The following is a 24,826-nucleotide window of genomic DNA, read 5'->3' as shown; positions in this document are numbered from 1 at the left end:
AATGATGTACGAATTGCCATAGTGCATTACCAGCCCTTTCTGGGACAGGGAGATTGTGGAACTGAGAACATGACAAAGATGCTCAGTGTGTTAGAGAGCAGAGCTGCCACATAGTTCCAGATGCCCTGTACTGTTCTCTGTGAGCAAAATGTTGCCTAACTGTATAAATCCCAAAGTGTCTCTGTCAAAATGGACAGTTGGATCCCTACTTAATTCAGTTGCTTCTTCATGACTTCTGTGACAGAGCTCAATATTTTGAGCAACGACCCATTTCTCTGCAAGAGAAATTGCTGAAAATGTTGACTTTTCTCTGAATTCTTGCAGTCCCATGATGCCAAATGTGAAAATTAGCATACAGAGTGCTATGAACTGAGTAAATCTCCTCTCTGTAACATTACAATAGTCAGTCTGAAATGCCCTTCCTCCTGAGGCAGCTATGGGAGCCCTGCTATCAAAAAGAAAAGAAATGAAATAGTAGCTAATGGAATCCTTAGCATCTCTCTGGGGCTCAAAGTCTTGAATAGTTGCTTCTGGAAGAGACCAGGAAATTCAACTTCTTTCATAAAACATCACAAGTATAGGCAGGCATGTTATTTTGGCAGCTATAAGTTCAGTTATGGGAATTGAATGGCTACTCCAGCCATTTCTATGCCTTGTTCCCTGTTCTGCTAAGGAACAAGTTAGGCAATAAAAGACAGAAAAGTTAAGAGTCTTGTTTGAAAGCAATATAACTGTTCTGTTCTCTTTATTCCTGGTTGCTTGAAGAATCCTCAAGGTTCAAGTGAGATTGGCTTGAACTGCCTAACAGTGTGCTGTTCAGTTTTAATATGCTAATCCACAACAGTCACACAATTATTTCAGGCATTTTCCTTAACATATGCTTTGAACTTCAGTTGAAAGGTCTGTTACCAGAATGTATCAGTGGTGGAAATGTATATTTTTAGTTTTTCTTTCAGTTATTAGATAGTGATTAATGTTCTTGTTCAGGGGTCATTACGCTGATAAACATATAGAGGAAGTGATTCTTAGAGGCACTATGGTACTCTAGCTTGAGGGCACACCTAGGTCCTCTAATACATCTAAGTACATTTGAGCTATTTAATTTTTGTAAGAGGTGTGAATAAATTGCTACCATGTACATGGCTTATAGTTTTTCTCAAAACAAGAGTTGCAATGTTAGGTAGTGGCACTCCTCTCATTTCCTTTACAAAGTAGCTTGTGTTTGCAACCTCATTGCAGTATTTTTCTGTAATGAATGTTGAACATTTTTTGGATTTAACTTCAATATTATAATTTTGGTTTTAACTGTTGAAAAATTTGACATTTTGTAGCTTTATAGCTGCACAAACTTCTGTGCACATGGAAGTGTGAGTCTTTCTCAAGCTCCATGCAGATTCTGTTTACTTTCCTTCTCAACTGCTCTGCACGGGGTACTGGACAATCACCTTCCGGATGGGTTTATTCTGAAACAAAAATGTCAACAGGACTGATTACGGGGGGGGGGGTGGGGGGGTGGGTGTTGTTTGGTTGTTGGGGTTTTTTAGCAGATCTCATAGAGGAGTCCAAGTGTTAAATCCATGAATATTTGTTGATACTAGTTTATTAACTTTTCCTTATAATTCCAATGATTATCTTTTATGTCAAGCTTGGGAGATGGTTCTGTGGTTACACATAGTGTGCCTGTAAAATCTGCAAATTTGTGCTTCATTTACAATTTTGTAACTTCTACTGTTGACAGTGTGTGGTTATGTGAATAACCTGATAGGGGAGGGGGAGAAGACAATGGGAGGAAGAGATGTGTAAAACTTAGAAAATGCAGCTTTTATGTTTCATGAAACTGTCAAGTGCCTGAAATGGAGAAACCTGATTTTCCTTATAACTGTGTCCTATACATATAGCACCCTCACCACAGTTGTTATGACATCAGTTTATTCAGTATTTCAAAGCTATTCTGTGTAGTCTTAGATGCTGTACCTCTGAACTTGCATCTGCCATGGAAATGCAGACTGCCTGGTACCTGCCATTCCCTGGGTTCAACCCACCTTTGGTTGAAACTGATTACCAGCTTCAAAAGTTTTTGCAGTGCAGGGGGCAAGAGGGAGGATTGAACAGACAACACGGCTACCGAATTTTTTTTCAAGGAAAAAAGACCTATATGGCTATTGGTTAGAGACACGTTTCTCAGTATATATAGTCCACTATGCTCCTTTAAGTGTTAGCTATGCATTTATTCTTTCCAAAATCTATTTTTGGTCTTGTTTTCCTTGGAATAAAAATGATGCTGTTATTCTGGTTGTTAGCCAACTATCCTTCCCCCTTCTTCCCTGCCCTCCCTTCCCTCCCAGTAGCCTTTGAACTTGTCCAACTTGTTGAATTTGGCAAGAGAGAATCTCAAAAGTATTATGTTCCTACAAGTGAAAATCAGTGGTGTGGTAAGAGAGGAGAGACCCAGCTTGGTGCTTCCAAGGGGAAAAGGCTCCGATGTGAGCTGAAATTATCACTGATTCTGTTGGAGCTGCCAGCTGGCAACCTGGCATGTGTGAAGCTTAAAACCAGGCTCAGCAAATGCTGTCTCTTGTCCCTCCCAACTTCCAGGAGACTAGGAGACAAGTGAGGCTATTATAGGGAGATAAGATGCAAAATCATTAAAATAAAATACCCAAAGAACAGGTCTTGTTAGCTCAGCTGCTTAGAAACAACTTGTTTCTTAATGTGGAGAGAGACATAGGTTATAAAACTGACTGCGCACTGGTATCTTAACTTTATTTTGGAAAACTTTTGTGAATGTTTGTGAAACAGATCACGAAAGCTACATGCTGATAACTCTCCTGTGATTTCACACTAAGTTCTAACAGTTGGTGACAATCCATATGTTTGTCTTCTTTCCCAAGTAGTGCAGAGCACTGTTAGATTGTAAAACAGACCCTCATCTATTTTGCAGATTTTTCCATCAAGGCTGCAATGCCTAGAAGGGAAAAGATCTGAAGTTTCAACAGTCACGGGGAACAGGCTCTAGACGCTACTCAGTCTGCCCTTCAGGCATGTCAGTCAGGCTCGTGGGAATGTTGTTAGTGGACAGGCTCTTCCCATGGTGAATAAATGTCAGCCATCCAGGTAGAGGCAGCCATTCTAATTAGACTTCCCTTATGCAACAGATCTTTTGAAGCCCAGCCAGGGAGAATAAAGTAATATCCAGAGACAGTGGCCGTCATGCTTTCTGACCATCTCAAGAAGGAAGCTGAGGCTCCAGAATCTGTTCCCTGAAAATTTCCTTGCATCTCAGGTGGTTTCTCCACTAATGATGCCCCTTTGTGCATATACAAGGTCAATATGCAAGCTCTAAGGCTGATGAAACTCCAGGTATTCCACATCACAGACACTGCTCGCTCGCACCTGCTCCTTTAGATATTCTTTTAATCACCTGTCATAAATTTATTTTTTTCTTGCAAATATACAGCAAAATACTGAAATACTGGACTTTCTTTCTGAAGATTAATCAGAGTATGCAAATATTGGTTTTATGGATCAGATCACCTTCTTGGGTTTTTCTTTTTCTATTTTTCCTCCTCTTGATTTCATGGGTTTTAAATAACATTGGGAAAACCAGGAACATTAAACAGATGCTCAGAAAACCAGAAAGAAGGTGATCTAGTTAAAGAACTCCCCCTCTGGCCTCCTTCAGCTCACTTTAGAAATTTCTAGGGGCCCTTTTTGTTGAAGTTAACTTGGATAAAAAATGGCAGAATAAGATCTCGTTTGTTCTTAAGCAAACTATGCACTTCATTTCTGTTAGCCACTGGTTAGTTATTCTGTGTTTATTTGAAAGAAGTTAACCTGTGGTAACATCCTGTTTTCCTTCTTTGCTTGATCATCTGTTTGGGAGGAGTCGTTTTGCTTAAATAAATGAAAAAAAAAAACCCTACCGTTTTCTGTCTAGATAACATTAAATTTCTTTTATGTTTGAAACAGGAAGCTCCTGCTTACAGTATTCCAAGCATCAGCCTGCTGAATTTGCACTGTCCTTTCTTCACCTGTGTTACAGGGCACTATGCTGACTAGGACGGTTCCAGACCTTAAATTCCTCTGATAGGTAATATTTAGCTTTCTGGTTGCATTTTAAATTTTACTTCTGTTATTTGAAACAGTTGGGCTGATTTCTCATTGAGGAGTCTTGTGCATATAAGAGTTACGTAGGTCAACTACTTGTTATTCTGAGACTTTTTTAAACATAAAAGTGACAACTATTTTAATATGTGTGTTGACCATTTGCTAGTTTTTGAAGTGTGTGCTGCTTCACAAACCAGTTTTAGTTAAATTGTTCATAAAAAATAGTATGAAAGTTATAGATAAGAAGATATGGAACACTAAGAAAACATTTGTATAACACACGTTGCTGGTTTGGCCTTCTATTGAGGCCAACAGTGGTAGCTTACTGTCTGTGAGAACATTAATCCTTTGCAGTCCAGATCAAAAAGTGAAGTTAATGAAGATGCAAGTCATTGTTGGATTGCCTAACTACTGTCTAAAAGCTAGTTTTGTCTGTAACTGTCAAACTGCTCAATGCTCCGCCTACAGGGATATTCAAAGATGGAAGTTATGTCATAAAACTCAGTGTGTAACTCTGCATTCTTGCTAACTTAAAGTCCAGTATGGTTTGGGTATGTGACAAAAGTGAGATTTAGTTTAGAAGTGCAGAAGACCAGACAGCTACTGTTAGATAACATGATGAGTTTTATTATAGTGAATTTAACAATTAAGACCTATCCTGAAACAGTATACACAATACCAGCATCTGATAAACAATGCAGGCAAAGAAGATACAATGGCCAGTTTCACTTAAGCACATTGGGGAGTGATAATTTCTTCTTCACAGTGGTAAATCTTAGTTATATTAGTAAGTGTTTATTTGGAAAAGCTGAAGAATTCTGTTGCTAGTGTTTTGGATGTTCTGAGGTTCTTCAATAGGTATGTTGAAAAACAAACAAACCCCAGAAAACCTCAGCTTTCTCAAAATTTGCAGGATATAGTGAAAAATGTGCTGTTACACAGTGAAAATAACACAAGAACCAGATCTCTTAAACAGTTCAGAACGGAACTGTTGCATCCCTTGCTTGCTTAAACACATGGTTGTAGTACTTTCTGCTGCTTTTGTGTTATGAAATGGTGATTTAAATTGGTGAAATGTCAATGTTCTCCTCAGATATGGAGGTGGAGTAATGTGCCAATGTAAAGCATATTCAGCATATTTTCAACATACAGACCTCCCTTAGGTATATTAACCCATCATAGTCAGGGTTACAACTATGTAGCTTTGTGAAAGTCAATTGAGCAAATAACTTCTGCATGCCTTTGCAGAGTAAATTGACTTAAAAAGTTAAGTGACTTACTAATGCCTGATTTTTGGCTTGGTATACTTGCAGAAATACAAATGAGGACAGAGTATGAACCTGATGAGTAAACTAAATAAAATTCCACCACTCTGCTGTAAAAATTGAAGAAGAAATGCAATTTTTAATACCAAAAGCTCCAATATTGTGTAATTGGTTACTCTGTCATTGAATTTTCATTAAGCTCTGCAGTACAGTGTTCAGTTAAGGTCTTGATTGTAATTAAAACAAGATATGTGACTGAAATTTGCTTTTTGATTCAGCTTAGTTCAAAAGCATGCTTTATATGCATTTAGAATTGAAGTGTGTTTTCTTTCATGTGTGTGATAGAAAAGTACGGTACCGTTCACTCAGGCTGGCAAATGAAGGGAAAAGTGTTGGAGTTGCCCTGTTCAGTTATCTTCTAGATTTTATTGTTTCTTCAGAAAATAATTTCTGAATTAACTGGATAATGAGAATTTCGGAAGACAATCATAGCTGGCTTTGACTTAAAATTTAAATGTTTCCTTTAATGAAAACACAAAAATGACGTGTTCAGTTAGTAACTTTTATCCTTTTCATTCTGTAAAAACATACTTTTTTCCTCCAAGAGGATTAAAACCAGAACACTAAGAGGGAACGCTTAGAAAATGAATTTGTGGGTTGCTGTTAAGCACCATGGAAATTAACATAAATATTTTTCTAACTGAGAAACATTAACAACAACAAAAAAGTTTGTGTTGGAAAAAATCCTTATATCCCTTAGAAACACGTTCAACACAATTTGACATCATCTTTCTTACACAGATCAAAGATATCATTGGTATTAATTTATCTTTAGATAGATACAAATTATTCTTTTCGCACAGATACAGACACTATATCTTGTTTGTTAAGCTAGCTTTGCAAGTGTTACTTGTTTGTAGTCAGTTATATATTATAAAGGAAGGATGTGAAAAAAGGTCAGTGGAACATACATTAAGTGTTTACAGTAACTCTAGTTCTAGCTTTCTTATTTCTTTAAATTTGTGAGGCAGAACTATTGGGAAGATGGTTTTGTAGTGACTGCAGCCTGGGATTTGGATAGAAGAGCAGACTAATGAAGAGAATTTAGATTTTAATTCTTAAGAATTCAATTTCTTGGATAATAAAATTAAGAATTAAGAGAAAGATAGAAGCTATCTCTTTTTAGCCCAGTATTCCTTCCCCTGTCCCAAGCAATTTTTTGGAAGGTAATCTGAAGCATGTGACTTCAGGAGAAGGGTATTATATAAAAAAAGGTTAATTTTAGCCTAATGAAGTTTGTCTCCCAAGGCTTCCCCTGTAGTCAGCTGAGAAGAGAGGGATTCCTCCTCCAGGATACAATTCAGAGAGCCTAATTAAATTCCTGTTGAGGGCAGGAACTTAAATTGACTTCAAAATAAACAAAACCCAAACAAACCAACCAAACAGGAAACGTAGGGAGACAAATGGCCTTAGGGTAAAGCGAGTCTCTATGAAAGGTCCCCTTTATACCTATCCTCGCGTCTCTCAGTGTGTTGAAGGCATGTGGTCTTATAATAACTCTTATTGAAGATGTACAGAATGGAATAGGTCTAAGCTCTTTTTCTTCTCTTGCTCCTTACCTTGCAGAGAACATCAAATTTGATGTCACTGGTTCTGGTAGAAGCATTTGAAAGAAATCTTAGATCAATATTTAACAACTGTATCAAGCTACATGCAAATTTGTGAATCTTTGAATTTAACAGCATTTTTCATTGACAAGTAAAAGCGAATATCTGCATTGTCCGTAAGGAAAAAAACCTCACCAAAACAAACAAGAATCACTTCCTCAGCTTATCAAGTTTTGCTTTCTTTATATCAACTCTAATAACTCTAATAAGACTAATGTAAAGCTAGTGTTCACTTCAGTATAACTGAATTAATAAAGAGATAGAAATAAACCACAAAAAGTTTCATCATGGGTACCAAAAGACAATTTCTAAGGCAAAACTGCAAACTTGAGAGCTTCAAGGGGAAGAGGGGTACTGAGATGAGAATTTAACTTTTGTAAGTTGGAAAAAAACTGTCTTTTAAAAATTTCTCTAACACTTTTTCATGTGCCAAAGCAATAAAATGTTACAAACCCCTTTTTTTTTATTTTTTTTTCCTTGAAGAAATCGTCATCATGGTGATAGAATGAGCAACTCACATTTTGTTCCTACTTTGTAGCAGATGTGTGTGGATATATTTGTATAGATAAAGTTCTCAATTCTGATAATTTTAAATTGGAAGAAAATATACTATTTTGAAAGTTTGATACTAAAAAGTGGCATTTGTAACATGGAAGCTTAGAACTTGGAATACATATGTGATAAAGATGATGACTAATATTTTGTAACAGTTCCTTCTGGGGCCAAAGGCAAGAGCTGGAATAAAATGTTTTAAAAAAGAAAAGGCATACCTGTAAAAGTGACTATGGAAGCAATCACACAAAGTAGACTGAAATGACATGTATTTCCCTTTTAATAAATCCGTTGTTTTAACCGTGTATAAAATTTTTGTAGTTTAATTAAATGGAGTTATTCTTAAGACAATTTCTCTTCACAGCCAAAAAGAGGGAATACAGCAAAACTCTAATGGAAGCAAATTTTTAATAAATTAGTGACATAACGCTATTTTCAGATGTTAATTTGCAATTTCTGTTTTGACAGTGCATGTGCAAAAAAGTTCAACAGGCCCAGTCTTAACTCATTTGTCAGTATTATGTTCAGAGTGCTGCAGTTTTGTGGGACAGATTGTCACTGCTGAGAAATTTATACTATGTATACCAGAAAGGTATAATTCAACCTGTGTTTGACACACCTCAGTTGGAGACAGTGAACTGGAAGAGTGTATTCCTGTCCAAACCAATTTTGCATGAATACTTTGTTCCACATTTTTAAATCTTCCACGATAAATTTTAAAACCTCTATACCAGGATTGACAAGATTTGTTTGGTTACTTTCTCAACATAAAACTTCATTTAGTTTCATGAGCTGTTTCAGGTGTAGCTACCAGTATGCACTGTGATAGGTAGCTGAAGAAGATACTCTGCAAGATAACAAGGGCCATACTAGACAATAGAACCCAAGTATATGGTAAAAGCGTGGAAAACTATATAATTTTCTAGAAAATGTGGCGTTTCATGTAAAAATTATTAGGATGAAAAAGAGGCAGTATTGCAGCTCCTTAATAGTATGTTATCAAGAGATTATTTTTTCCCCCAAAATTTTCATAGTGGCCATGTCATGAGTAGTCAAGCAAAGCTCTTGTGATGTCAGTGCGGTAAGAATTTTGGCTTTTTTATTTTGGAAGTTATGAGTTACTTTAAGTCCTTTAATGCCCAATTATTCTGTTTTTATTAAGAGATACTCCCTTCCCCCCACCCTAAATGGCAGATGCTTGCTGCTTTCTGAGTAGCTGTGTTCTGAGTGAAGGTAATAGCAAAACAGGTATTCGGAGACCATGAATGAAGCATAACAGCTCTTCAAAAACGAGTCATTCCTTGCTTGTATCATGTTCCTTTGCTTGTCTGTGCTCCCAGGATTTGATATTAGTAAGCTTTCCTTGGGTAGTCCTGTCCTGCAGCGCTTACAGCAGGAGGACAAGATGTGTTTAACCCTTAAGGTTAAAGGTGTAATATTTAACCTCGTGTTACAGAAATCCAGCACAGGGAAAATTTGGAAGATTAGAGGCAAACAAAATGTGCAGTCTGTCTCTTGCAAGCTTTTCTGTAGCGAGTGGAAGCTTTGATTGTGCTTTTCTTTACTGGAAAAGAAAGTAGGTTGCTTACAAAGTTTGGTAGATAGGAATTAAATATAGTTTGTCTGCTTTGATCTTGTGCAGGGACTGTTCGTTGTCTATGTACAGTTAGCCTATGATGTAGGATCTAGCAGTACTGCATGGAAAGTTATAATGATATGTATTTATTTCTTTGTTGTTAAAGCAGTCTCATTGTGGAATTCCTCTTACAGATTCAGCTTACTAGGTATACAAGGGGCATATTACTTCAAGTGTGAAATCATGTGGCTGATATCTAGTATTTCTAAATTTTTTTCCCAAAAATTTGAATACTTCATCAAGAAAGGCCATGCATTGTATCCAAGACCAATTTTTTATTTATTTATTTATTTTTACATTTCCTTGCCTACTGAGACCTGATTTTTATTCTGGCTGAGATAGAAGGAAATATTAATTGGAGAAAGGGAAGAGATACTTCAAGCCTCTATCTCAGAAAGTTCAATTTATTCCTTTGCTCTCTACTGGTACACATTTTGTGGGAGAAAAACAGTGGGAGTTGCAAGAGCATCTTAAACATTCTGCCAGTTTGTACCGCTGATTTGAGAAGAAATTATTTTCATGGTTTTTTCTGACTCAGTTACATGTGAGGCATTGGGAGCAGGAGTGTAGGCAGCACTGTGCCATTGTAATGTATGTGATAGGTGCGGGGATGGCAAAGGAAGGAAATGGTAGACTAAGATAATAAGAAGGAAAGAAGGTCAAGAACGGCAATAATCCTTTGTAATCAAGGAATGTGTAAACCATGCCAGTCAGTTTGTTGATCTTTTGGGGAAAGGAGAGGAAGAAGATCCTATCCTGCTTCGCACCTGTGTCTTCTATTAAACAGTATTGCAGTCAAACAGGATTTTCTCCACACAGTTATGAAATTGGGAATGTTGTTTAGTGTACATGTGAGCAAATGTGGGTATGTATATGTAAGACTGCAAACTTTGAAAAGTGCTGGCTCACTGTCTTTTCCTCTGTGAAATACAGTACATCTTGAATGATGACTCTTAAAGAACTGAAAGTACTTTCAGCAGCCTGCCACCCAAATAGCCTCTTAAAAACGTCTGATGTTTTTTCATATGCAAGAACATAAAATGTGGCAAAGAAGGGATATGCCAAACATTCTTCAGACTGAGATATGTTTACTTCTTCAAGGAGGCTACTTAGGAATCCTGCACAGTACCATCCTACAGCAGCACGATCTTAGTCCGGGCTGTGGTTTTAGCACGTACTATTGTTAGTCTTGTATTGACTAGAAAAACTTAAGAAAAAAAAATTGTCTTCTCCCATTGCTTGCTTCTTTCTGTTCTTCTATTCATCCCTTCCTTCAGCATTGCTACTCATAATGGGTGTAAAGGCAATTTTGCTTTGTTCACTTTCCCAAAATCAGTTTCTTTCTGAAACTGAACCTGCTTCCACCAGTGAAGATAAGAACTGCGTGTCCAGGTCATGCAAACCATTAACCTAATCCCTTTTACCTTACATCAAAAGTTTACCTTACATCAAAAGCAGGAACATTCTTTAACCCTCACTGTTTTCAGCCACGTGCAGGTTAGGGCTTTCCAGATCCAGAGACTGTAGAATGACCACTGTACCTTTCCTCTGAATGCATCTAATCCCTTTTTGAACTCACATTTATGCTACAATTCTTTTGCAACTTCCTGTGATAATAAATTCAATTAATTATATATTGTTATGAAAGAGCCTCTTTTACAATATTGCCTAATTGCTTTGGGCATCCTCATCATTGTGTACTGTGAGGAATTGTGAGCAAATATTTAATAGGCCACCCTCTCCGGTCTGTTCAGGGTTTTAAACATTTCTAACTTGTTTCTATCCAGCAGTGTCCCTTTCTCCAGTTGAAGTGTTCTAGTCTTTTTTGCATGGAAACCATTTGCAATTTCTGACCATTCTTTCTTGTTTGTACCCTTTGTATTTATATTGGGTTTTTTTTCTTTGAGATTTGCCTAGAACTGTTTTGAAGATTTGGGGTATAATGTGCTCATAACTGATGTTGATCTCGGTTCTTTCCTACTAATTCTTAACATTTTTGCCTTTTTGGCTGCTGCTGAATGCTATTTTCAGAGAACTATCCAAAGTGACTCAGATCTTTTTCCTGGCTGGTAAGACATAATAATGGGCTCTGATTTAGCTAAGTATATTTTATGTATATTTTTCCTCATATGCATTGATTTGCATTTTTCAGCAGCATATCCATTTCACCTGCCATTTTATCATCCAGATGCCTGGTATCCCATAAACTGCCTTGGCTCGCTTTAGATCTGGTTATTCCATCTCATCTCTTATCAGCTGTACACACCCTCTTTTCCAGATTCTTCATGACTATGTTGAACATCACAGTCCCTGTGGGAGTGTAATCTCTGCAGCAGAAAGGCAGACCTGTAACTCCTACCCTTTTATTTTCTTCCTTGAAGTACAAGAGCTCTTTCCCTCTTGTCCTGGGAGAGCTGTTTCCTTAAGACGTTTGGTAGAGAACTTTGTCAAAACCTCTCTTTGAAAATACACATTGCTTTAATTAAAATTCTGGTTAACTTCTGTAAAGCAATGTAATGAAATAGCTATGTTTGAAATGCTGTACAACCCTGTGTTAATTTATCATTCTCTTATCTGTGTCTAGTAATGAAATATTACATTGATTTCTTATGTAGGACAGTTATTATCTTGGGAACTAGGATGAAAGCCTTAAGTGATAATGAAATTATAAAGCAATCAGTCCTCAAACAAGAGATTTGTTTTGTTTTGGCAGAATAGCAAAGCACTTCAAGGTCAACATCAATATTTTGAAGGAGGTGTTTGGAAAGAATGTGCATAATTCAATGCTTATACTGTTTGCCTTTATCTCAGCCTCTTTGTGAGGTTTATTATTGGCCCTCCACTACCTCAAGTCGTTAATGTGCAGCTTTTTGTCTTAGCATTTGCCAGAATGTTGTTCAGAGGCATTCTAAAACCCCAAAACTTTGATTAATAATAAAACTTCTGACGCATTGGTATTTCAGTGTTTCTTCTATTTTAGATCAATCTTATCTGTGTAGTTCTATGGTATTACTAAAATTACAATGACTTGCTTTATCTTCTTTAAAGATATATTTTACCTGGGTTTGTGTGTTGGTTTTTTTTTCATAATGTATTAGAATCATTGAATTTTATTCATTCCATAACTTTCCACAACTGTTCTAAATTTAAAATAAAGGAGCCACGTTCCATTACTTTAATATAACTTTTAGTGTATTCAGTATAAGGAAAGAATAAAAAAATGCTAAGACAATAAATCTCAATTTATACATACTTAGTGTATACAAAATGTAATTAGGCAAATACAGAATAGTGTTTTGTCTGATTTATATAAAAAATTATAAAATGAGCATAGTTAGATACATATCACAATTGCTTAAGACAGTAATGACAATATATTATTGACATTATATATGTAATATATATGACAATAATATCAGCTATGCTAGAATTCAATGTTAAAGCACTATGAAACAGGGCTAAGAAAGACGAGTTCTAGTAGATTTGGCTCAATATCAAGGTTTGAATGCTGCTTGCCCCCTACGTTGTCACCTTGCTCCTCTGTCAGAAGTTAACAAACTTTGAGCAGCTACAGTGGAACAGGGCATGTTATACAACCTCAGTCACTAGCAGCTTGAGCTAAACTCCTGGTTGTAAACTGAGATGACTGAAAGGCAAGTATGTGCCTTAATCACTTGTTGATACTGTAGAAATGGTGTGCTTTGAAAGAGATAGAGAGAACAACTGGAGTGGGTTCTTGTCTCTCTATTGCAAATTTTGACATATGATATGTCGTGTTTCTCTTTTAAAGTCTCTTCTATGAGTAACTGTGCTCTTTTTGCCCCCTCCTCACTGTCTTCATTTTCAATTTGGGTTTTGAGGCCAAAGTCGTAAACCCTAGTATACAAAAAGAAACCCCAAAGACTATAATTCTCGCTCCCTGCAGAAGTAATTCTCTGGTTTAAGCTCACCTCTTTTCTAGGCCTCCCTATGTGCAACACTGATAAAACCATAATAAACGAGTATGGGTTTTTTTAGATGTTGATGAGATGAGATTGTGCAGAAAGCTGGTACACTGGTTTTTGGACCAACTCCTGGATATAATCAGTGATGGAATGGTGTTGGCTAAATAATTTTATCAGGAAAAGATTTTGACAAATTGGACATGAGGAACGTTTTGCTACATTTGGCTTGTGATATTTCCAGAAGAGCAGAGTTGTTTGCCTCAAAGCTTTGTTCTGAGCTCTCTAATTACCCAGAAAAATGTGGCTTTTTGGTACAGTGCATGCCAGTCAATCCATAGAAATTGGACAGCAAGTAAGTACACGCAGCTGCTTGCTTGTACCACTCACTCCCTCCACAGTGGGATGGGGAGAAGAATCAGAGAAAAAGCAAAACCTGTGGGCTGAGATAAGAACAGTTTAATAATTGAAATAATGATAATAATAGTAACAACAATAATAATAATAGTAACGAAGAGGAGAGGGAGAGAGAGGAATAAAACCCAAGGGAAAAACCTCCAACTCCTGCACAGTACAGTTGCTTACCACCTGCTGATTTATGCCCAGCTAGTCACTGAGCAGTGATCGGTGGCCTCTGGACAACTTCCCCCAGTTTATACCCTAAATATGATGTGTGGAAAATCCCTCTGGCTGGTTTAGGTCAGCTGTCCTGGCTCTGCTCCCTCCCAGCTTCTTGTGCACCTGCTCACTGGCAGAGCATGAGAAACTGATAAGTCCTTGACTTAGGATAAGCACTACTTAGCAACAACTAAAACAGCAGGGTGTTATCAACTTTATTTTCATACTAAATCCAAAACACAGCACTGTACCAGCTACTAAGAAGAAAATTAATTGTATCCCAGCCAAAACCAAGACACTTGTTCTTGTGTATATGTATAAAAAATAAAGCTTTGATCTTTATTGTAACTTTCCTAGTTCTGGGGTTTGGAGATCAATCATTGAAAACTGCAAAAGTAAGTTTAGCAAACAGTCTGTTCCTAAAGGTAGAGTTTTGTATTTGATAGCTTTCTAAAGAAAATGACAAGTTACTGGTTTTCTTACCATGCTTTCTAGTAGATGCAAGCCAATGAGGATAGTTTCCAAATTAGAGTGAAAATTTTAAAGCTCCTGAACCTAGAACTCTAGCCAGTAACCAAAATGGGCCTCATTTTTTTCCATATGAATAGCTGTAAATCCTGCTGAGAAGGAATTAAAATTAAGAGGATATATATTTCATTCACTTAAATATGGTTTTAGGAGCTTAGCTTTGATGTTGCACATTTGAAAATGCTGACTTCAGTGTAGTCAATGTTCAGTATACATCTGTGTTTCTTCAAAGTGAGGACTTCTTTGCATCCGCAGTGTTAATATCCTGAAGGTCAAGTAGCATAGAATCATTGGCGGGAGCTATTGGAGTGGATGGTCTAAAAGAGCTCTTTACCTGCAAAATGAAATGTTGAATTGTCGGATTTTTGCATTACCATGTTTTGCCAGTCCTGGGATTCTATAGGTAGTGAGTTTGATAGATATAGTGGAGGGTTTTTGTTTTTTTTTTTTGTAGTACCAATAATCTCTGGTCCCTCGTTTTGGATTCCGATGAAGCCAAAGGGCAGAGCTTTGAGAACACAGGAAATAAGAATTAGATTTGCTTTTCTCACAGACAACTGTTTGCTTTCATTTTCTGACCATCTTTTCTGCAAGTCGGCAAACCTCTTCTTTCTGAAGTGATAAGGCAGTATGCTTTCTCCCCTTTACCCCCATTAAAATAAAGAGCTCAGGTTTATTTTTCCTGAAGCTACGTCATCTGCATGTCAAATAAGGATAAAACGAGAGCAAATTATTTCTTCTCTGATTTTGGCTGTGGGTGCTAGACTGCAGACGCTGGGAAGTCTACTTCTGGTAGACTTTGTTTCTTGCCACATGTAGCTGAGTGTTGCATCTAAGAGCAGGAGACAATCATGACACTTAACTCAAGTTGAGATCCAGCTGGAGGTTGCTTGAGAGAGGCTTGCAAGTACTACCTGAGATTGTTGTCCTCCTGGGATACTGAATTTTTTGAAACTAGGGACAGTAGGCAGAACCTTACTTTTAAGTAATCAGTTGAAGTATCATTGTAGGTAAGTAATTAATTGTAATGGTAATGTGATGTACCACTCCATTAAAAGTTCCAGTCAGAACTCAGCTGCCCTCAATCTTTTTATTCCAAGGACTTGTTTACATTGGGAGTTTGGAACATGCACTGATTCAGACTGGAAACCTGAGCAAAGTATGAAAATCCATAATGTAGGCTGCTTGCGAAATGGTTCATGTCACAAAGCTTACCAAATATGACTGAGGTTTAGATCAGTGCTGTGGCTGCATTATGAGATACCTTTCTAAAGAATGCAAATTACCATTTTATTGTGTAAGATAGAACAGCTGTGTCACGAGCATGCCTTTCTGCATGACACGTTGAGTTTGGAATATTTGTTTTACCTCAGTCTTAATTACTACATTGTCCTGTCTGATAGAATATCTATGCAGCCCTCAAATTGTTAAATCAAATACTCTTTGTTGATTTCAACTTGAAATTTATGACTGTCTCAATTAGCACAGTTAGCAGAAGAGGAAGCACAACTCTGAGAAATCTATTGCTGTCTCAGCTACTATATGTACCTCACTGAAGAGTCATCCAATCCATTGCTAACTTGGCCTGTAAAATGCACATGGAATTTCTTTGCTAAATTCAGCAGTAACAGGATGGTCTTTCTGTCTCTAGATACGGTGGGTCTTTGTTTTCAGATCCTAGTACAAAAAAAAGTTTCCTCCAAACTACTGGGAAGCTGACTTCATATAGTGCATTAAGTTGAACTGTCTAGTAAATACACTCTCTCTTCCCATCACACCTTTTAAAAATTAAATCACAAACAAATCGGTTAGGGAGTGCTTTCTGTAAGAACTTCATAATGTGAAAATAATACTGTGTGACTACATCTGAAAGGTACTCTTCAGCATATTTTTAATACGGTCCCAGAAGCATACTTTCAATAGCAAGGAATAGCGCAGCCCACAGAAAACAGCAGATGATTCAGCAATACGGGCAAAAGATCTCCTGCAAAGTATGTTGGCAAAATTTTGCATTTCTTTAATAGATCTTTTGAGCAAGCACAGGGCTTTTGGCCCTGATTCTGCATTGACATCACAGCTGAATGAGACTGAGAACTTTCCCCTCTTTGGATCTTTGGCTAATACTGAAATGAAGGTAATCCTTTGTATTATTAATCTATTATTATTATTACCTGTTTCTGGAGTTAGATATTTTTAAGGGAAATTCTTGTAGCTGCTAGCTTTCAAATTGTTTCTGTTTCCAGCAAAAGAACCTAAAGGATGGCATTACAAAACTTTACTGCTTGTTCCCCTTTCTGTGTTATATGCTAGCAGGAGGGAAGAGGGTTATATGTTATTTTTTGCTTCTTCACAGAGAGCTAGGCCCACAGAATCAATGTGTAATCTAGGGATGAAATTGGACTGTTTCTAGCAAAAGCAACAATTCTTTTAATCTAATACACAGCATCCTTGTACCCAAGTTGGGACATTGTGGTCTAGGTAAGTGAACTACCAGATCAGTGGAAAAAGCAGCTGAATAATTAGTGTGAAATAATGTAGTTAGTTCATACAAATGGCATTGCATGTCACCTGGCACTACACGTGAAAGTTCCTTGGGGGTCTATCCATTTATTAGATGTGAAGAATGAGTAGGAATACATTCTCATCAGATACGGCTTACCACATCTGGCTTTGGGGCCCCAGAATGTTGATAAACTTGAATAAATCCAGGGAGAGTCACTACAATAGTCAGGAGGCACACAGCCCATGAGGCTGATGGAACGGATTGGTACTGCTTAGTCTGGAGAAGAAATTAGTTGCAGTCTTGCAATACTTAAGATGTTACTAAAAAGATGGACTTGGGCACTTTACAGAGTTGCATAGCAGGAAAATGAGAGACAGTGGTAATAAAAGTACAACAAGTGATGTTCTGACTGAATGTAAAGGCGGGGGCAGGGAAGAGGGGGGAAATTTCTGTGGGCATAATTAAACACTAGATCAGATCTACCAGGAGTTCTACAATTTCTGTCCTTGGAAGCTTTCAAGTTTCAACGGGACAAAGTCCAAGCGACTTAGTCTAGTTGTTTCAGTGCTGACCCTACTTGAAGGAGGAGGTTGGTCCAAATGACCTTCCAACCTGAGGGATTCCTTGATTCTGGGAATTGATCTTCCAGTCTGACCATCATACAGTAACATATAAGTTAACTGTAGACAAACGAAAAGTCAGCAGTCAAAATCCACACAATGGCTGATTATTTGCATAAATTGATACTATAGTTATTCCTTTCCTTGTGTACAGCAATATTAAAAAACCTCAGTGGAAGTGGATTCATAATTTTTTTCTCATAAAAAGAAGTGAGATACAATCATGCTTTTTTGGTTGTGTTTATCTTTGTAATGCAAACAAAAACATGGACATGTGTCACGTTTGTAATCTGATTTTGTCCAGGAAGCCTAAAATGAGAATAAAATACTTGTTTTGCTGCTTTGCCATTTATCTAGGCAAGATGGAGAGCTGAGTATAATCTCCTGCTTGAAAGAATACAGCTGCATTTTAGGATCCCTAAGAAAGCCATTTATTGTTGGTTTGTTCAACAGAGTGTACCCTCTGGGATTGCTGTTTGTAATTGGGAAAGAAAGAATTTTGTTTAATTTCTTCATCTGGAAAATTTTTTGCTTGAATAGCAACAAGGCTCCTGGGTCACTAAGCAATAGTGTTCTGCCCTAATTGCCTTCAACTGATTTATGTTTTTAAGTTAGGCCTTTGGTAGTTGTTTTTTTCCAAATTATGTAAAGTTGATATCTAGCTGTCGTGGAAAACAAGAGTTTATAGAATGTTTATATGTAAAAATTGCATTTGAAAATATTACTTCATGTAACAGCCTACGGTTTTTCTTAAACAAGAATGAATCTGCACCAAAGGACACAAATTCTTTTTTTTCTCCCTGATCTTTTGTCTCCCTTCCACACAAGCAAGTTTGTTCTCTTTCTGTATTAACTAAGAATATAGCCAAGTGGCAATTGGAGAAAATATAGTCTCAAGCTCCCAACTCTGCCTACATCATAGACAAAAATAAATGTGTAACTAGAATGTGATGTATATATAATACATGCTGTCCAGACAGTAGAATCATATCCAGGTTTCTCCAAATCTGTGAGAAGAAAAAGAAGCCCAAATGTCTGTGTTACTGAGTACATGATGCTCATTTAGGCAAAAGCACGTTTGATGGTAATATTATCTCCTGGTGTTCTTACTACTCTTACCAGCAATTTCTGTTGGGCAATTTATGGTCCTGCATCAGACTGGTCTTTCAGGACTATGGAACAAAGATTGATGCTGCCTCCTAAACAAATTTGCATGTTTTTTGTTGGGTTTTTGGTTGTTTTTTTTTTTAATGGTAAGCTATTTAGGAGGAGAAAGAGAGTGATTTTTCAATGGTTTTGGATTTTCTCCTATTTTAAGGTCACTGCTTTTATTTTGTAAGACAATGGGTTTTTCTCCAGATACTTCCTAGCACTGGATTCCTTTTGAACTAGTCTCCTGAATGACACTTAATGTACTCTTCTCCCACTCTTATCTCACACTTTCTAATATGCTGTTCCTTATGCTTAGAAATCCTTATTTTCCATGCCAAATATCCACCCACTCCATATTCGCATTCTTCCTTTAAACTGCATTTCCTTAAAGTCTATCAAAAATAATCTGCAAGTTAAGAAACATACCATCTCGGCCTTAAGATCTGACAGTCTTCTGATCATCAGAGTTGCTACTGCAGGCTGAATTCTTTAACTTGTGCATAATACTGAATAAATCAGGGCCTGATTTTCCTTGGTATTGCATTTACTATCTTTTTCACCAAATACAGATATGTATCTATATATCTAAATATATATATATATATATTTTTTTTTAAAGTATCCCAAAGTTCAGCCCAGCTGGTTTCCTTGAGGCCATCTGGCTGATCTCTACTGCTTGCTGTCTTGTTCTTGTGATTCTAGCTGAAAGGCTACTAATGGAAAAAAAAATTAGGTCAGTAAGAAGTAGAATGAGGTAGAATTTTTGCTTGCAAGTTAACAAAACTTAAGGAAACCACTATCTATGAATTGTAGGGTGGCGGGTGGGAGGGTTAGTCGTTTGTTGATTGTGGGTTTTTTTCATAAAGCAAGGGAAAGAACTGTTCAAATGATAAAAGCAAGTTTGTTTAGGGATGATTAGTTGAATTTTAAAATGCAGGAGGCATATCTGAAAACTTCTGGATAATAAGGTGTGTTAGGCAGTTACGACTACTTCATGACCTAGTCTGGCATCTAGCATGCTTGCGGACTTTGTTCTTTGTGTAGCAAAGGTTTGTTATGTGGCTTTGGATGACAATTTCCTGCAATGTAAAGGATCTGCCATAATTAAAATTTTAAACCTGTAACTGGTTCAGTGTTGGAGAGCTTTCTGTAAGGATTTGAGCATAAACCATTAGTAAGCTCAGTGAAACATAAAGGTGGTTTTCACTATTATGTTTGGAAAAATTGAATGCCTGGCTTCATATTCACTTCAGTTTCTTCTACTTCCTGAAGAAGCTTCCTTGCTTTCAGCCAAGAAATATGCACAAGTACTTGGAGAGCAATAAAGGAACAAAACAGACCATGTAGACAGCCAAAAAAAAAAAAGGGGGGGGGGGGGGCGGGGGGAAGGAAGAAAAGGAGAGAGATACATCCATTGTTTTCAGGAAGGAAGAAAGAAGAAAAGGAGAGAGATACATGCATTGTTTTCTCTTTTGCCACAGAGTCCTTGGCCATATTAGTTTCTGTTCTGGAGAGAATGTCTTAAAAGTGACCCTGGAAACAGCTGCCCGTTAAATTAACATAACTGCCGTTCATTCTGGATGCAAGCCATTGAATGAGGGGGTGCAAACAAATGGGTAAAAGCTTTCAGATCTGGAATCCCTGAGGAAGTGCCACCTCCCTTTGTTTTGCCTGCCACAGCTGTCCCGTGGTCTCCAGCTCGGGCTGTGAGGACTGCCAGGTTCTTACAATGGCATGGCTGGGGAGAAGCCTCTGCTCTAAGAATCACACAGATCTGTCCTTTCCATACAAGAACTTGGTCTGGTATCTTGGGCACATACCTATTCAGATAAAATTATGTTACTGGAGTTTAGTTTTAGGCAGATTCATCCAAAGAAAACCCCAGAATGATTAAAACCTGCAAATGAACCAGAACATATTTTTTGTGAACTTGTAAACAATTCTTAAAACCTTTTGTTTTCATGAGGAGGTAATGCTACTTATACCCTCACTTCCTCAAATTCTTTTTAGTGCTAAATAAAAACAAAAAATGAAAACAAAGGCTTTGCATCCAAAACAGAGTAATTTATAATAGTTTCATTCATACAATATTAACTCCTAAGTGCCCCTAAAAACGTGCAATGAGTAATCTTTCAGGCTGTCTAAAATACACTTACCTTGAAAGAAAAACCCGTTTTTTTAATTATTATTATCTTAATCTGGGTCCAGTTGTCTAAAAAGTTAGTGAAACGTTCTTCAGTTGCTTGCTGATTGTCTGTGGCATAAAATTCAGTCTAGAATTCTTGCAAAAAAAAAAAAGATTGTAAGCCGCTCCTGAGAAGGCTTTGCTGCAGGAGAAGTAAACCTAAACAATGACTGCTAATAAAACAAAAATTGCAACAATTGCTAAAACAAATGAAGGTGGCTGATAGAATTTCACAGCAAAAAATGGTATTTTCAGATACAGTTGCAATCTTTTAGTGAGTCTTGAATTTCCATTGAACTATATTAAAATAATTGTCTATGAGAGAAATAGAGTCCAACTGATTTTTCGCTCAATGTATCGGGGAAAAGCCTAAAGCTGGGACCAGAATGGACCCTATTGGAGTTAAGACATAACTCCTAGAAAACATTATCCATTAAACTGTGTGGGACTTATTTATCAGATTTCTTTAAATTCTGATGTAAAATTTTAGATACATAACAAAACCAAATGCCTTGTTTTAGGAGTTAGTCTTGTTGGTAATGGACCAGCATCACCTCTCAGCCCCAAACTTTGTTTTTCAGTCTCAGCAGTGTTGTAACTAGCCATTTCTAGAGATAGTCTCCTGAGTGCTCCCAGTCAGATCAGGTTGAACATGCATCAAAACAATATTTTACTTTCTGCCTTATCTAACATTTCCTTTCTCTCATCCAAGCTGATTACTGAAACCCATCAATTTTGATGTGTTCCTGAGCTATGAGGAAAACAGAAAGCAGAAAAGGAGATTCTTTCCTGTTGTGCTGCTCTGTAAAGCAAATCCTATATGGGTAGCTTGTAGTCCTGAGGAAGACTACCCACTGAGTTTGAGAGACTGAAGCTTTTTAGAACCTGAGGGACATTTGCTGTATTCTTCTTAAGCTTTTGTTAGTTTCTTCCTTTAAAATGTTTTTGTGACAGAATTATTCACATTTTTCGCTTGTCTTTGAGGTTGCAGCCTGGAAGTGTTCTGACTGTCAAGAAGTACTAAGTTGCTCAGGAATTAATCTCAATAATTCTCAGAATGAGAACAGATGCTTTGAATTCATTTAGTAGTTGCATATGCTTTGCATGCCCCAGTAGTATTGTTCGGTATCTCATAAACAGAAATGCCACTTTGTCTTCCAGATTTTACCTAGTTGTTAACGTCCATATGGTTGTATGGATGTTAATGTGAGTAGAACTTGGATCATTACAGTTACTACAGAGATGCCTTGTGTTAGTCCTGGGACTATGACTATGTGTTTTGGTGAACTGACTGACACACTGTCTCAGTATCTTGCAAACTTAGGTATTTAATATGAGAATCCACTCTCTTGTCATGAAAATTAGATGCAGTAGGAAGCAGTCAAATTTTTTCATGTGTTGCAGACAATAAGGAAAGTATCTTCCAGTTTCCACGTAGTATCTCTTGTCACATAGAGTAAGAATGTAAATGATTCAGCTTTCTGGGGGTTCTTTTATCCTTTTCCAGTGAATGTGTCTATTAGACAAAAATCTTGAGGTCCTAGTGCAAAACATTAAAGGCTTTCTATTAAGATATTCTGGATCTGGTTTTATAGGTTTTGTTTGTTTTGTTTTGTTATGGTGGTGTTTTAAAAAAAAAATTTGAGATAGCTAATGTATGCTGACTAGCTTTGTTTGAGTATCTTAAATACTATAACCATGCTTTGTGTTTCAAAACTTACCCTGTGGTACAAACATAAGAAAAACACCGTTTTGCTCACGCTTGGTTTGAATGAAGTAAGTTTAGTGGTTTTTAAGGACTTCAAATTGCAAAACCTAATTCAAAATGCTACATGACTTCCATATGCTTTTACAGCTATACAAAAGGAATGCAGAAAGATACCTTTCTAAGATGGTAATGTTTTACAACCACTTTGCAGGACAGCAAAGAAAAGAGCTACAAAATGCAGCTCAGAACTGTGCTGTTCAGCAGTGTTCATGGGTATGCAGCTCCCACTGTTGACAAATAAGAGTTGCTTGACTTGACCACAGGCAATATGAGGTCAAGAAATATTAATAAAATGCTTTCTTAATTGTTTATTTCTGCTTTTTTAATATATCCTTGTTGTGACTTGACAGAGCATTTGAGGTCAACTGCCAAGCTATCAGTGGAGATGGAGTAAAGCACCTTTATTTAAGCCTTCGCCAAGTGGTGTTCAGCTGTGACTCAGAAAGGGTAAGTTAACTGATCGTACTTAGCTTTCTCTGCTATGGTAAAATGAGTTGCAGAAAGAACACGCTGAAAGCCAAGGGCCTCTGAATACTTTTCCCTTTTATGGAATAGAGCTCCCAGTTCACCATTTCCTGGGGATTGTACTCTAAGCCTGCACAGTGGTAAAAGAAAGTTCTCTGCATTCACAGATCTATATCTGACTACAAATTTGAGCTCAGGGGATCATTTTTTTCCTAACTATTTTAAGCTCTAAGTTTACAATAACAGACCAAAACATTAAAAATCACTCCATCCTCTCTCCTTTCGTTCTCCTTCTTCCTTTTTTTCTTTATGCTTTCTCAGTTTAGTGTGGGAATAAGCAGAATTTGGTGAATAGGATAGGTAATTATTTTTTTAAAATTAATTTTGTAGGTGCAAAAGGCTCATGCAGACTAAGATTGTAGACCTTTGCACACATCCACTCTTCTTGTGACGTATGAGTTAATTTCTACAAGTATTTAATTTTAAAAGGTAATTTTGAAGCTCTTGCGATTTCTAGACTGGACTTTTGGGAGGGATCATTTACTCTGATAAAACACAACAATCATCTCACTACATCCTTTGACAGGATAAAGGTAGGCCAGACAGAGTTTGATCAGTGCCTAACAAAAGATATGACAGAATCTTGAAGTTGTCTTAGAGACTAGGATGCTAACGTGTGCTTATGCACCTTGACTAGTTTTAAAGTGCAGATATGTTTTTAATCTATCTTTTCAGTATCTTTAGGGACAATAACTACAGTTGTTTCAGTTGATGTGTCACTGTGTTGTGTGTATTATTAACATATCATTTCCTCCTTTGACTGAAATGTGTTTATGCTTGTGGAAACAAGATAAAACTGGCAAAGCTAATGGCAACGTGATTCCAAAGGCTGTTCACATGGCAGATGAGCCAGGCTTAGAATCAGGATAGTCATGCTTTCTGCACTTTGGCTCAGAGTTCTGGTAAGGCTGTAAGCTGTTCTTGTAGATAGAGGTGCGAATTTCTATCGGTTCCATGGCTGTACTCCTCCCTAATGCTCTACTGAAGAAGAAAAAATGTACCTGCTAGAGCAATAAATTTTCCAAGGGCGTTTCTCTTTTTTCTTCCTACATTTGTGAGATGCAAATAAGCTTCTCTAATTCTTGTTAAGAGTTTTCTCATGAAGCCCCCTTTTTCTGAATGTTTTGACTCTCACTGACACTTACTGGGGCTGTTTCTCATTTCCCAATCAAATAGGCATAAGGTCACTTCAGCAGTGATAGTAAGAAGAACATTTATTCAGTAGCATCTTTGGTTCCATCATTTCTAAACTTTCACATTTCCTAGTAGTATCAGAATGTACTAATTGATCAGAAAATGGCAGAACTTCTTGCACAGCATGCAGCAAGAAGGTGATTATATCCATTTCCATTTACAAGATGTGATGTTTGTGCTGATTCAGCATCATAAAATCTGTAAAGGATCTGGACTACTGATTTTAAGAACACTGCACAGGTTGAAAATAAGCCTTTAAATTGAAAAAGGAATAATTTAGTAGCTCTAAGTCATGTAGCTTATGAATGTCCTTATATGTTTTGTTACAATACCAATAAGCAGTAACCCTTACTTCGGCACCTTAGAGGTGTGGACAAGGTGTGCAAAGACTGCATTTGTTTTAAGAAGCCTCAAAGTATAAATAGTTATATACAGGCTTTTGCTGCTCCAATACAGTCCTCGGCACTGGGGTTTTCTGGAGGGCTATTAGGAAAAAATAGAAAGTCTGAAGAGGAAATTCTCCTACTAATCAGAACCGCAAAGGCTTGGAGCTTTGTCCTGTTTG

General features: G+C 37.1%; 1 protein-coding gene across 15 annotated transcripts in view; it reads left to right on the top strand.

Moving 5' to 3' along the window:
• Positions 1 to 24,826, top strand: part of IRAG1 (inositol 1,4,5-triphosphate receptor associated 1) — a 117,980-nt gene that overhangs the window by 50,363 nt on the left and 42,791 nt on the right. For 13 of the 15 annotated variants that reach the window (XM_027778377.2, XM_055814482.1, XM_055814485.1 and 10 more), the window contains 2 exons: positions 3,970 to 4,090; positions 22,893 to 22,989. The gene's annotated coding sequence lies outside the window, so the exon portion shown is untranslated. The remainder of the gene's footprint in view (positions 1 to 3,969; positions 4,091 to 22,892; positions 22,990 to 24,826) is intronic. The other 2 variants (XM_055814488.1, XM_055814481.1) reach the window with 1 other exon arrangement.

Source organism: Falco peregrinus, chromosome 9, assembly GCF_023634155.1.
Source record: "Falco peregrinus isolate bFalPer1 chromosome 9, bFalPer1.pri, whole genome shotgun sequence".
NCBI lineage: Eukaryota > Metazoa > Chordata > Aves > Falconiformes > Falconidae > Falco > Falco peregrinus.
The sequence above is the reverse complement of the archived record's forward strand: the minus strand, read 5'-3'. Positions and strand labels throughout refer to the sequence as shown.